At 44.1% G+C, this 12,119-nt stretch overlaps 1 protein-coding gene and 7 non-coding genes across 8 annotated transcripts in view; 1 reads left to right on the top strand and 7 right to left on the bottom strand.

Annotated features, from left to right (window-relative positions):
- Positions 1 to 12,119, top strand: part of LOC139239972 (gastrula zinc finger protein XlCGF7.1-like) — a 120,977-nt gene that overhangs the window by 102,935 nt on the left and 5,923 nt on the right. The window lies entirely within an intron of this gene.
- Positions 1,410 to 1,481, bottom strand: trnae-uuc (transfer RNA glutamic acid (anticodon UUC)). Its single transcript has one exon. It is a non-coding gene; the product is annotated as a tRNA-Glu (tRNA).
- trnai-aau (transfer RNA isoleucine (anticodon AAU)) lies at positions 2,024 to 2,097 on the bottom strand. Its single transcript has one exon. It is a non-coding gene; the product is annotated as a tRNA-Ile (tRNA).
- Positions 3,681 to 3,752, bottom strand: trnae-uuc (transfer RNA glutamic acid (anticodon UUC)). Its single transcript has one exon. It is a non-coding gene; the product is annotated as a tRNA-Glu (tRNA).
- On the bottom strand, positions 4,295 to 4,368 carry trnai-aau (transfer RNA isoleucine (anticodon AAU)). The gene has a single exon. It is a non-coding gene; the product is annotated as a tRNA-Ile (tRNA).
- Positions 6,563 to 6,636, bottom strand: trnai-aau (transfer RNA isoleucine (anticodon AAU)). The gene has a single exon. It is a non-coding gene; the product is annotated as a tRNA-Ile (tRNA).
- On the bottom strand, positions 8,842 to 8,915 carry trnai-aau (transfer RNA isoleucine (anticodon AAU)). Its single transcript has one exon. It is a non-coding gene; the product is annotated as a tRNA-Ile (tRNA).
- trnae-uuc (transfer RNA glutamic acid (anticodon UUC)) lies at positions 10,475 to 10,546 on the bottom strand. The gene has a single exon. It is a non-coding gene; the product is annotated as a tRNA-Glu (tRNA).

Raw genomic sequence — 12,119 nt, 5'->3', positions numbered from 1 at the left:
TAAATCTAAAAACAATTCACGTTAAAAATTATTATCACGCAACCGCTGAACAACCCACTGTCCCGATATAAAATCAGCCACTCCCCTGAGAATGAAGGAAACGCGAAATAACCAGTAATTGCTGAAACAGGGAATTGAACCAGGAACCATCTGGATCTTCAGTCAAACGCCTTCCCAACTGAGCTATTTCGGGCTGACAGTGACCGAAGCAAAGTTTTTTCACACCTTTTTGAAAGAAAACCTGACCCCGGAATGAATTGCCCCGCCCACTCAGTCCTCATTTCGGGGCAATGGGTCCCAAACACATCTCGGAGCTCAGGTAGTGTTACTGTAATATATAACGATACCGAAAATCTTAATGCTCATGTTCCGTTATCACTGACCACGATCTTGGCAGTGGTGTTGCTAAGTTCAAAATGTGTATTTTTTCGCACTGGCAATGAATTGACTGATATCTGTGCTGTGAGCAACTAGGTTTCTTTGGGTGATGTCGTGCAAGAACGTAATGGAAGCCTAATTATAATGGTGATTGTTCTCACACTGCAGTTAAAAGTTGGCAAACTTACAGTGTCAATTAGCAATTCTTGTTCCATATGTTGATTTAATGTTCTGCTGAAGTGTTCATAAAGAAACAAAGCTTGCACAACAGGCTCGATCTCACCGTCTTGAAGACACAGTGAAATATACTGGAGAGTGTATAAGTGTTTGAGAACATAAAATATCAGTAAAATACCCCGTTCTTTTCTCGACACTGGTGGGCTGTGAAAGGGAGACGGGCCGAAGTCCCACTTAGCCGCACTTAACCGAGCCAAGGTGAAATTATAACAGGTTCAGTTCATAGCAGTGCTATGCTGAAGAGAGATAAGTGTCGCGAATCAAGGAGAGATTTAACAATACTGATGTTGAATGTCGGTTAGATCAAGCACTCCATGAATTCTCTGCTGGGAAATTCAGAGATTGTAAATCGCCTGTGAACGCTAAACATAGACACACAGTGAGCCAATGTGCAATATAGGAGGGGCCCAGGCCAAATGAATGTTCAGAATAAGTGATCAGTGCCCATGGCCCAGGCATTCACTGATTCCAGTCTTGCACACGTTGCTAAGTTTAAAATGCTGAATATTTCCACACTGGCAATGCATTGACAGATGGTAAGCTAGAGTGATGTGCCGCAAAAATGTACACGGAAGGATAAAGTTAGCCATGATTGGCAACATGTACGGTGTCAATCAGCACTTGTTGAGCGAGATCTCCTCATTTACTGCTGACTTTAAAACGGAAGGCACAGAAGTGTATGCTGTATCACTACAACGAATGATGCGCTACTGATGGTTGGGGCAGCAAGAGTGCAGTGATCTGTAAATTTGTTCAGGAAGAGCCTTGCAGTTCAAACGGGCGAAAATACAATGTTCCCTGACCGGGAATCGAACCCGGGCCGCAGCGGTGAAAGCGCCGAATCCTAACCACTAGACCACCAGGGAAGCTGCTACACGTTTGCTTGCCAACAAGCAGACCAACACAGTCTTTCCTGCTTGCTTCTTCCAGATTCTCACCACATTCGCGCCAGGTCAAACTTTTCGTAGCAAATGGCATTTTTTGTGGAGAACACCAAAGATATGTCCGCGCATCGACACAATCACGTGCGGGTAGGCATCCACTGAAATCTATTTCATTCTGTCCTTTTCTCGGGATTTTTCACTCTTGGTGCCGGGTGAACATTTCATTTGGTGTTTTTGTCCTGAACTGCAGTCTTTTGCCCATCTCCAGGCGACAGAACCGTTCTGTCTGTCTGTTCCGACTTTTGAACATTTACGGGAACAGGCCTGCGGTTCATCGTTTATCAGCAAACCAAGAAACAGAAATAAACAGAAAGATGTGCCTCTCCACCCCGTCGGCAAAGAAGCAATGACTGTTATTCCAAATAATGCCCAACCCTTGGGATTCTGTGTGGATTTGTTTCATTATAAAGATTTGATTTTCAACGTAACTAAAAACCGAATAAAAATTATGGAAAACACTGGAATGGCCCGCACGGGGATGGAACCCGCGACCTTGCCGTTATTAGCACCACGCTCTAACCAACTAAGCTAACCGGCCACAAATTGTGTCAACGTTGCGTGAAAGCTCAGTCTGCGGGGATTGTGTTTCCAACTCACACTGGATGTTAGATTTACTGCATAAACATTGAACACATCACATCGCTTAAACATTGTTCACTGTTCATCTACAACACTGCGCAACGTGTAAATAGAACGTAACAGAAAAAGAGCGCTAAATCTAAAAACAATTCACGTTGAAAATTATTATCACGCAACCACTGAAGAACCCACTGTCCCGATATAAAATCAGCCACTCCCCTTAGAATGAAGGAAACGCGAAATAATCAGAAATTGCTGAAACAGGGAATTGAACCAGGCACCATCTGGATCTTCAGTCAAACGCCTTCCCAACTGAGCTATTTCGGCCTGACAGTGACCGAAGCAAAGTTTTTTCACACCTTTTTGAAAGAAAACCTGACCCCGGAATGAATTGCCCCGCCCACTCAGTCCTCATTTCGGGGCAATGGGTCCCAAACACATCTCGGAGCTCAGGTTGTGTTACTGTAATGTATAATGATACCGAAAATCTTAATGCTCATGTTCCGTTATCACTGACCACGATCTTGGCAGTGGTGTTGCTAAGTTCAAAATGTGTATTTTTTCGCACTGGCAATGAATTGACTGATATCTGTGCTGTGAGCAACTAGGTTTCTTTGGGTGATGTCGTGCAAGAACGTAATGGAAGCCTAATTATAATGGTGATTGTTCTCACACTGCAGTTAAAAGTTGGCAAACTTACAGTGTCAATTAGCAATTCTTGTTCCATATGTTGATTTAATGTTCTGCTGAAGTGTTCATAAAGAAACAAAGCTTGCACAACAGGCTCGATCTCACCGTCTTGAAGACACAGTGAAATATACTGGAGAGTGTATAAGTGTTTGAGAACATAAAATATCAGTAAAATACCCCGTTCTTTTCTCGACACTGGTGGGCTGTGAAAGGGAGACGGGCCGAAGTCCCACTTAGCCGCACTGAACCGAGCCAAGGTGAAATTATAACAGGTTCAGTTCATAGCAGTGCTATGCTGAAGAGAGATAAGTGTCGCGAATCAAGGAGAGATTTAACAATGCTGATGTTGAATGTCGGTTAGATCAAGCACTCCATGAATTCTCTGCTGGGAAATTCAGAGATTGTAAATCGACTGTGAACGCTAAACATAGACACACAGTGAGCCAATGTGCAATATAGGAGGGGCCCAGGCCAAATGAATGTTCAGAATAAGTGATCAGTGCCCATGGCCCAGGCATTCACTGATTCCAGTCTTGCACACGTTGCTAAGTTTAAAATGCTGAATATTTCCACACTGGCAATGCATTGACAGATGGTAAGCTAGAGTGATGTGCCGCAAAATGTACACGGAAGGCTAAAGTTAGCCATGATTGGCAACATTTACGGTGTCAATCAGCACTTGTTGAGCGAGATCTCCTCATTTACTGCTGACTTTAAAACGGAAGGCACAGAAGTGTATGCTGTATGACTGCAACGAATGATGCGCTACTGATGGTTGGGGCAGCAAGAGTGCAGTGAGCTGTAAATTTGTTCAGGAAGAGCCTTGCAGTTCAAACGGGCGAAAATACAATGTTCCCTGACCGGGAATCGAACCCGGGCCGCAGCGGTGAAAGCGCCGAATCCGAACCACTAGACCACCAGGGAAGGTGCTGCACGTTTGCTTGCCAACAAGCAGACCAACACAGTCTTTCCTGCTTGCTTCTTCCAGATTCTCACCACATTCGCGCCAGGTCAAACTTTTCGTAGCAAATGGCATTTTTTGTGGAGAACACCAAAGATATGTCCGCGCATCGACAGCATCACGTGCGGGTAGGCATCCACTGAAATCTATTTCATTCTGTCCTTTTCTCGGGATTTTTCACTCTTGGTGCCGGGTGAACATTTCATTTGGTTATTTTGTCCTGAACTGCAGTCTTTTGCCCATCTCCAGGCGACAGAACCGTTCTGTCTGTCTGTTCCGACTTTTGAACATTTACGGGAACAGGCCTGCGGTTCATCGTTTATCAGCAAACCAAGAAACAGAAATAAACAGAAAGATGTGCCTCTCCACCCCGTCGGCAAAGAAGCAATGACTGTTATTCCAAATAATGCCCAACCCTTGGGATTCTGTGTGGATTTGTTTCATTATAAAGATTTGATTTTCAACGTAACTAAAAACCGAATAAAAATTATGGAAAACACTGGAATGGCCCGCACGGGGATGGAACCCGCGACCTTGCCGTTATTAGCACCACGCTCTAACCAACTAAGCTAACCGGCCACAAATTGCGTTAACGTTGCGTGAAAGCTCAGTCTGCGGGGATTGTGTTTCCAACTCACACTGGATGTTAGATTTACTGCATAAACATTGAACACATCACATCGCTTAAACATTGTTCACTGTTCATCTACAACACTGCGCAACGTGTAAATAGAACGTAACAGAAAAAGAGCGCTAAATCTAAAAACAATTCACGTTGAAAATTATTATCACGCAACCACTGAAGAACCCACTGTCCCGATATAAAATCAGCCACTCCCCTTAGAATGAAGGAAACGCGAAATAATCAGAAATTGCTGAAACAGGGAATTGAACCAGGAACCATCTGGATCTTCAGTCAAACGCCTTCCCAACTGAGCTATTTCGGCCTGACAGTGACCGAAGCAAAGTTTTTTCACACCTTTTTGAAAGAAAACCTGACCCCGGAATGAATTGCCCCGCCCACTCAGTCCTCATTTCGGGGCAATGGGTCCCAAACACATCTCGGAGCTCAGGTTGTGTTACTGTAATGTATAATGATACCGAAAATCTTAATGCTCATGTTCCGTTATCACTGACCACGATCTTGGCAGTGGTGTTGCTAAGTTCAAAATGTGTATTTTTTCGCACTGGCAATGAATTGACTGATATCTGTGCTGTGAGCAACTAGGTTTCTTTGGGTGATGTCGTGCAAGAACGTAATGGAAGCCTAATTATAATGGTGATTGTTCTCACACTGCAGTTAAAAGTTGGCAAACTTACAGTGTCAATTAGCAATTCTTGTTCCATATGTTGATTTAATGTTCTGCTGAAGTGTTCATAATGAAACAAAGCTTGCACAACAGGCTCGATCTCACCGTCTTGAAGACACAGTGAAATATACTGGAGAGTGTATAAGTGTTTGAGAACATAAAATATCAGTAAAATACCCCGTTCTTTTCTCGACACTGGTGGGCTGTGAAAGGGAGACGGGCCGAAGTCCCACTTAGCCGCACTGAACCGAGCCAAGGTGAAATTATAACAGGTTCAGTTCATAGCAGTGCTATGCTGAAGAGAGATAAGTGTCGCGAATCAAGGAGCGATTTAACAATGCTGATGTTGAATGTCGGTTAGATCAAGCACTCCCTGAATTCTCTGCTGGGAAATTCAGAGATTGTAAATCGCCTGTGAACGCTAAACATAGACACACAGTGAGCCAATGTGCAATATAGGAGGGGCCCAGGCCAAATGAATGTTCAGAATAAGTGATCAGTGCCCATGGCCCAGGCATTCACTGATTCCAGTCTTGCACACGTTGCTAAGTTTAAAATGCTGAATATTTCCACACTGGCAATGCATTGACAGATGGTAAGCTAGAGTGATGTGCCGCAAAATGTAGACGGAAGGCTAAAGTTAGCCATGATTGGCAACATTTACGGTGTCAATCAGCACTTGTTGAGCGAGATCTCCTCATTTGCTGCTGACTTTAAAACGGAAGGCACAGAAGTGTATGCTGTATGACTGCAACGAATGATGCGCTACTGATGGTTGGGGCAGCAAGAGTGCAGTGAGCTGTAAATTTGTTCAGGAAGAGCCTTGCAGTTCAAACGGGCGAAAATACAATGTTCCCTGACCGGGAATCGAACCCGGGCCGTAGCGGTGAAAGCGCCGAATCCGAACCACTAGACCACCAGGGAAGGTGCTGCACGTTTGCTTGCCAACAAGCAGACCAACAGTCTTTCCTGCTTGCTCCTTCCAAATTCTCACCACATTCGCGCCAGGTCAACTTTTCGTAGCAAATGGCATTTTTTGTGGAGAACACCAAAGATATGTCCGCGCATCGACAGCATCACATGCGGGTAGGCATCCACTGGAATCTGTTTCATTCTGTCCTTTTCTCGGGATTTTTCACTCTTGGTGCCGGGTGAACATTTCATTTGGTGTTTTTGTCCTGAACTGCAGACTTTTGCCCATCTCCAGGCGACAGAACCGTTCTGTCTGTCTGTTCCGACTTTTGAGCATTTACGGGAACAGGCCTGCGGTTCATCGTTTATCAGCAAACCAAGAAACAGAAATAAACAGAAAGATGTGCCTCTCCACCCCGTCGGCAAAGAAGCAATGACTGTTATTCCAAATAATGCCCAACCCTTGGGATTCTGTGTGGATTTGTTTCATTATAAAGATTTGATTTTCAACGTGACTAAAAACCGAATAAAAATTATGGAAAACACTGGAATGGCCCGCACGGGGATCGAACCAGCGACCTTGCCGTTATTAGCACCACGCTCTAACCAACTAAGCTAACCGGCCACAAATTGTGTTAACGTTGCGTGAAAGCTCAGTCTGCGGGGATTGTGTTTCCAACTCACACTGGATGTTAGATTTACTGCATAAACATTGAACACATCACATCGCTTAAACATTGTTCACTGTTCATCTACAACACTGCGCAACGTGTAAATAGAACGTAACAGAAAAAGAGCGCTAAATCTAAAAACAATTCACGTTGAAAATTATTATCACGCAACCGCTGAACAACCCACTGTCCCGATATAAAATCAGCCACTCCCCTTAGAATGAAGGAAACGCGAAATAACCAGAAATTGCTGAAACAGGGAATTGAATCAGGAACCATCTGGATCTTCAGTCAAACGACTTCCCAACTGAACTATTTCGGCCTGACAGTGACCGAAGCAAAGTTTTTTCACACCTTTTTGAAAGAAAACCTGACCCCGGAATGAATTGCCCCGCCCACTCAGTCCTCATTTCGGGGCAATGGGTCCCAAACACATCTCGGAGCTCAGGTTGTGTTACTGTAATGTATAAAGATACCGAAAATCTTAATGCTCATGTTCCGTTATCACTGACCACGATCTTGGCAGTGGTGTTGCTAAGTTCAAAATGTGTATTTTTTCGCACTGGCAATGAATTGACTGATATCTGTGCTGTGAGCAACTAGGTTTCTTTGGGTGATGTCGTGCAAGAACGTAATGGAAGCCTAATTATAATGGTGATTGTTCTCACACTGCAGTTAAAAGTTGGCAAACTTACAGTGTCAATTAGCAATTCTTGTTCCATATGTTGATTTAATGTTCTGCTGAAGTGTTCATAAAGAAACAAAGCTTGCACAACAGGCTCGATCTCACCGTCTTGAAGACACAGTGAAATATACTGGAGAGTGTATAAGTGTTTGAGAACATAAAATATCAGTAAAATACCCCGTTCTTTTCTCGACACTGGTGGGCTGTGAAAGGGAGACGGGCCGAAGTCCCACTTAGCCGCACTGAACCGAGCCAAGGTGAAATTATAACAGGTTCAGTTCATAGCAGTGCTATGCTGAAGAGAGATAAGTGTCGCGAATCAAGGAGAGATTTAACAATACTGATGTTGAATGTCGGTTAGATCAAGCACTCCATGAATTCTCTGCTGGGAAATTCAGAGATTGTAAATCGCCTGTCAACGCTAAACATAGACACACAGTGAGCCAATGTGCAATATAGGAGGGGCCCAGGCCAAATGAATGTTCAGAATAAGTGATCAGTGCCCATGGCCCAGGCATTCACTGATTCCAGTCTTGCACACGTTGCTAAGTTTAAAATGCTGAATATTTCCACACTGGCAATGCATTGACAGATGGTAAGCTAGAGTGATGTGCCGCAAAAATGTACACGGAAGGCTAAAGTTAGCCATGATTGGCAACATTTACGGTGTCAATCAGCACTTGTTGAGCGAGATCTCCTCATTTACTGCTGACTTTAAAACGGAAGGCACAGAAGTGTGTGCTGTATCACGACAACGAATGATGCGCTACTGATGGTTGGGGCAGCAAGAGTGCAGTGAGCTGGAAGCTGTAAATTTGTTCAGGAAGAGCCTTGCAGTTCAAACGGGCGAAAATACAATGTTCCCTGACCGGGAATCGAACCCGGGCCGCAGCGGTGAAAGCGCCGAATCCTAATCACTAGACCACCAGGAAAGCTGCTACACGTTTGCTTGCCAACAAGCAGACCAACACAGTCTTTCCTGCTTGCTTTTTCCAGATTCTCACCACATTCGCGCCAGGTCAAACTTTTCGTAGCAAATGGCATTTTTTGTGGAGAACACCAAAGATATGTCCGCGCATCGACAGCATCACGTGCGGGAAGGCATCCACTGAAATCTATTTCATTCTGTCCTTTTCTCGGGATTTTTCACTCTTGGTGCCGGGTGAACATTTCATTTGGTGTTTTTGTCCTGAACTGCAGTCTTTTGCCCATCTCCAGGCGACAGAACCGTTCTGTCTGTCTGTTCCGACTTTTGAGCATTTACGGGAACAGGCCTGCGGTTCATCGTTTATCAGCAAACCAAGAAACAGAAATAAACAGAAAGATGTGCCTCTCCACCCCATCGGCAAAGAAGCAATGACTGTTATTCCAAATAATGCCCAACCCTTGGGATTCTGTGTGGATTTGTTTCATTATAAAGATTTGATTTTCAACGTGATTAAAAACCGATTAAAAATTATGGAAAACACTGGACTGGCCGGCACGGGGATCGAACCCGCGACCTTGCCGTTATTAGCACCACGCTCTAACCCACTAAGCTAACCGGCCACAAATTATGCTAACGTTGCGTGAAAGCTCAGTCTGCGGGGATTGTGTTTCCAACTCACACTGGATGTTAGATTTACTGCATAAACATTGAACACATCACATCGCTTAAACATTGTTCACTGTTCATCTACAACACTGCGCAACGTGTAAATAGAACGTAACAGAAAAAGAGCGCTAAATCTAAAAACAATTCATGTTGAAAATTATTATCACGCAACCGCTGAACAGCCCACTGTTCCGACATAATATCAGCCACTCCCCTTGGAATGAAGGGAACGCGAAATCACCAAAAATTGCTGAAACACGGGATTGAGCAAGGAACCATCTGGATCTTCAGTCAAACGCCTTCCCAACTGAACTATTTCGGCCTGACAGTGAACGAAGCAAAGTTTTCTCACATCTTTTTGAAAGAAAACCTGACCCCGGAATGAATTGCCCCGCCCACTCAGTCCTCATTTCGGGGCAATGGGTCCCAAACACATCTCGGAGCTCAGGTTGTGTTACTGTAATGTATAATGATACCGAAAATCTTAATGCTCATGTTCCGTTATCACTGACCACGATCTTGGCAGTGGTGTTGCTAAGTTCAAAATGTGTATTTTTTCGCACTGGCAATGAATTGACTGATATCTGGGTGATGTCGTGCAAGAACGTAATGGAAGCCTAATTATAATGGTGATTGTTCTCACACTGCAGTTAAAAGTTGGCAAACTTACAGGGTCAATTAGCAATTTTTGTTCCATATGTTGATTTAATGTTCTGCTGAAGTGTTCATAAAGAAACAAAGCTTGCACAACAGGCTCGATCTCACCGTCTTGAAGACTCAGCGAAATATACTGGAGAGTGTATAAGTGTTTGAGAACATAAAATATCAGTAAAATACCCCGTTCTTTTCTCGACACTGGTGGGCTGTGAAAGGGAGACGGGCCGAAGTCCCACTTAGCCGCACTGAACCGAGCCAAGGTGAAATTTTAACAGGTTCAGTTCATAGCAGTGCTATGCTAAAGAGAGATAAGAGTCGCGAATCAAGGAGAGATTTAACAATACTGATGTTGAATGTCGGTTAGATCAAGCACTCCATGAATTCTCTGCTGGGAAATTCAGAGAATGTAAATCGCCTGTGAACGCTAAACATAGACACACAGTGAGCCAATGTGCAATATAGGAGGGGCCCAGGCCAAATGAATGTTCAGAATAAGTGATCAGTGCCCATGGCCCAGGCATTCACTGATTCCAGTCTTGCACACGTTGCTAAGTTTAAAATGCTGAATATTTCCACACTGGCAATGCATTGACAGATGGTAAGCTAGAGTGATGTGCCGCAAAAATGTACACGGAAGGCTAAAGTTAGCCATGATTGGCAACATTTACGGTGTCAATCAGCACTTGTTGAGCGAGATCTCCTCATTTACTGCTGACTTTAAAACGGAAGGCACAGAAGTGTATGCTGTATCACTACAACGAATGAAGCGCTGCTGATGGTTGGGGCAGCAAGAGTGCAGTGAGCTGTAAATTTGTTCAGGAAGAGCCTTGCAGTTCAAACGGGCGAAAATACAATGTTCCCTGACCGGGAATCGAACCCGGGCCGCAGCGGTGAAAGCGCCGAATCCTAACCACTAGACCACCAGGGAAGCTGCTACACGTTGGCTTGCCAACAAGCAGACCAACACAGTCTTTCCTGCTTGCTTCTTCCAAATTCTCACCACATTCGCGCCAGGTCAAACTTTTCGTAGCAAATGGCATTTTTTGTGGAGAACACCAAAGATATGTCCGCGCATCGACAGCATCACGTGCGGGTAGGCATCCACTGAAATCTATTTCATTCTGTCCTTTTCTCGGGATTTTTCACTCTTGGTGCCGGGTGAACATTTCATTTGGTGTTTTTGTCCTGAACTGCAGTCTATTGCCCATCTCCAGGCGACAGAAACGTTCTGTCTGTCTGTTCCGACTTTTGAGCATTTACGGGAACAGGCCTGCGGTTCATCGTTTATCAGCAAACCAAGAAACAGAAATAAACAGAAAGATGTGCCTCTCCACCCCGTCGGCAAAGAAGCAATGACTGTTATTCCAAATAATGCCCAACCCTTGGGATTCTGTGTGGATTTGTTTCATTATAAAGATTTGATTTTCAACGTGATTAAAAACCGATTAAAAATTATGGAAAACACTGGAATGGCCGGCACGGGGATCGAACCCGCGACCTTGCCGTTATTAGCACCACGCACTAACCCACTAAGCTAACTGGCCACAAATTGTGCAAACGTTGCGTGAAAGCTCAGTCTGCGGGGATTGTGTTTCCAACTCACACTGGATGTTAGATTTACTGCATAAACATTGAACACATCACATCGCTTAAACATTGTTCACTGTTCATCTACAACACTGCGCAACGTGTAAATAGAACGTAACAGAAAAAGAGCGCTAAATCTAAAAACAATTCACGTTGAAAATTATTATCACGCAACCGCTGAACAACCCACTGTCCCGATATAAAATCAGCCATTCCCCTTAGAATGAAGGAAACGCGAAATAACCAGAAATTGCTGAAACAGGGAATTGAATCAGGAACCATCTGGATCTTCAGTCAAACGCCTTCCCAACTGAACTATTTCGGCCTGATAGTGACCGAAGCAAAGTTTTCTCACACCTTTTTGACAGAAAACCTGACCCCGGAATGAATTGCCCCGCCCACTCAGTCCTCATTTCGGGGCAATGGGTCCCAAACACATCTCGGAGCTCAGGTTGTGTTATTGTAATGTATAATGATACCGAAAATCTTAATGCTCATATTCCGTTATCACTGACCACGATCTTGGCACCCGCCCACTCAGTCCTCATTTCGGGGCAATGGGTCCCAAACACATCTCGGAACTCAGGTTGTGTTACTGTAATGTATAATGATACCGAAAATCTTAATGCTCATATTCCGTTATCACTGACCACGATCTTGGCAGTGGTGTTGCTAAGTTCAAAATGTGTATTTTTTCGCACTGGCAATGAATTGACTGATATCTGTGCTGTGAGCAACTCGGTTTCTTTGGGTGATGTCGTGCAAGAACGTAATGGAAGCCTAATTATAATGGTGATTGTTCTCACACTGCAGTTAAAAGTTGGCAAACTTACAGTGTCAATTAGTAATTCTTGTTCCATATGTTGATTTAATGTTCTGCTGAAGTGTTCATAAAGAAACAAAGCTTGCACAAC

Source organism: Pristiophorus japonicus, chromosome 29 (assembly GCF_044704955.1).
Source record: "Pristiophorus japonicus isolate sPriJap1 chromosome 29, sPriJap1.hap1, whole genome shotgun sequence".
NCBI classification, from domain to species: domain Eukaryota; kingdom Metazoa; phylum Chordata; class Chondrichthyes; family Pristiophoridae; genus Pristiophorus; species Pristiophorus japonicus.
Note: the sequence above shows the minus strand (reverse complement) of the source record. Positions and strands in the feature narration are given on the sequence as shown.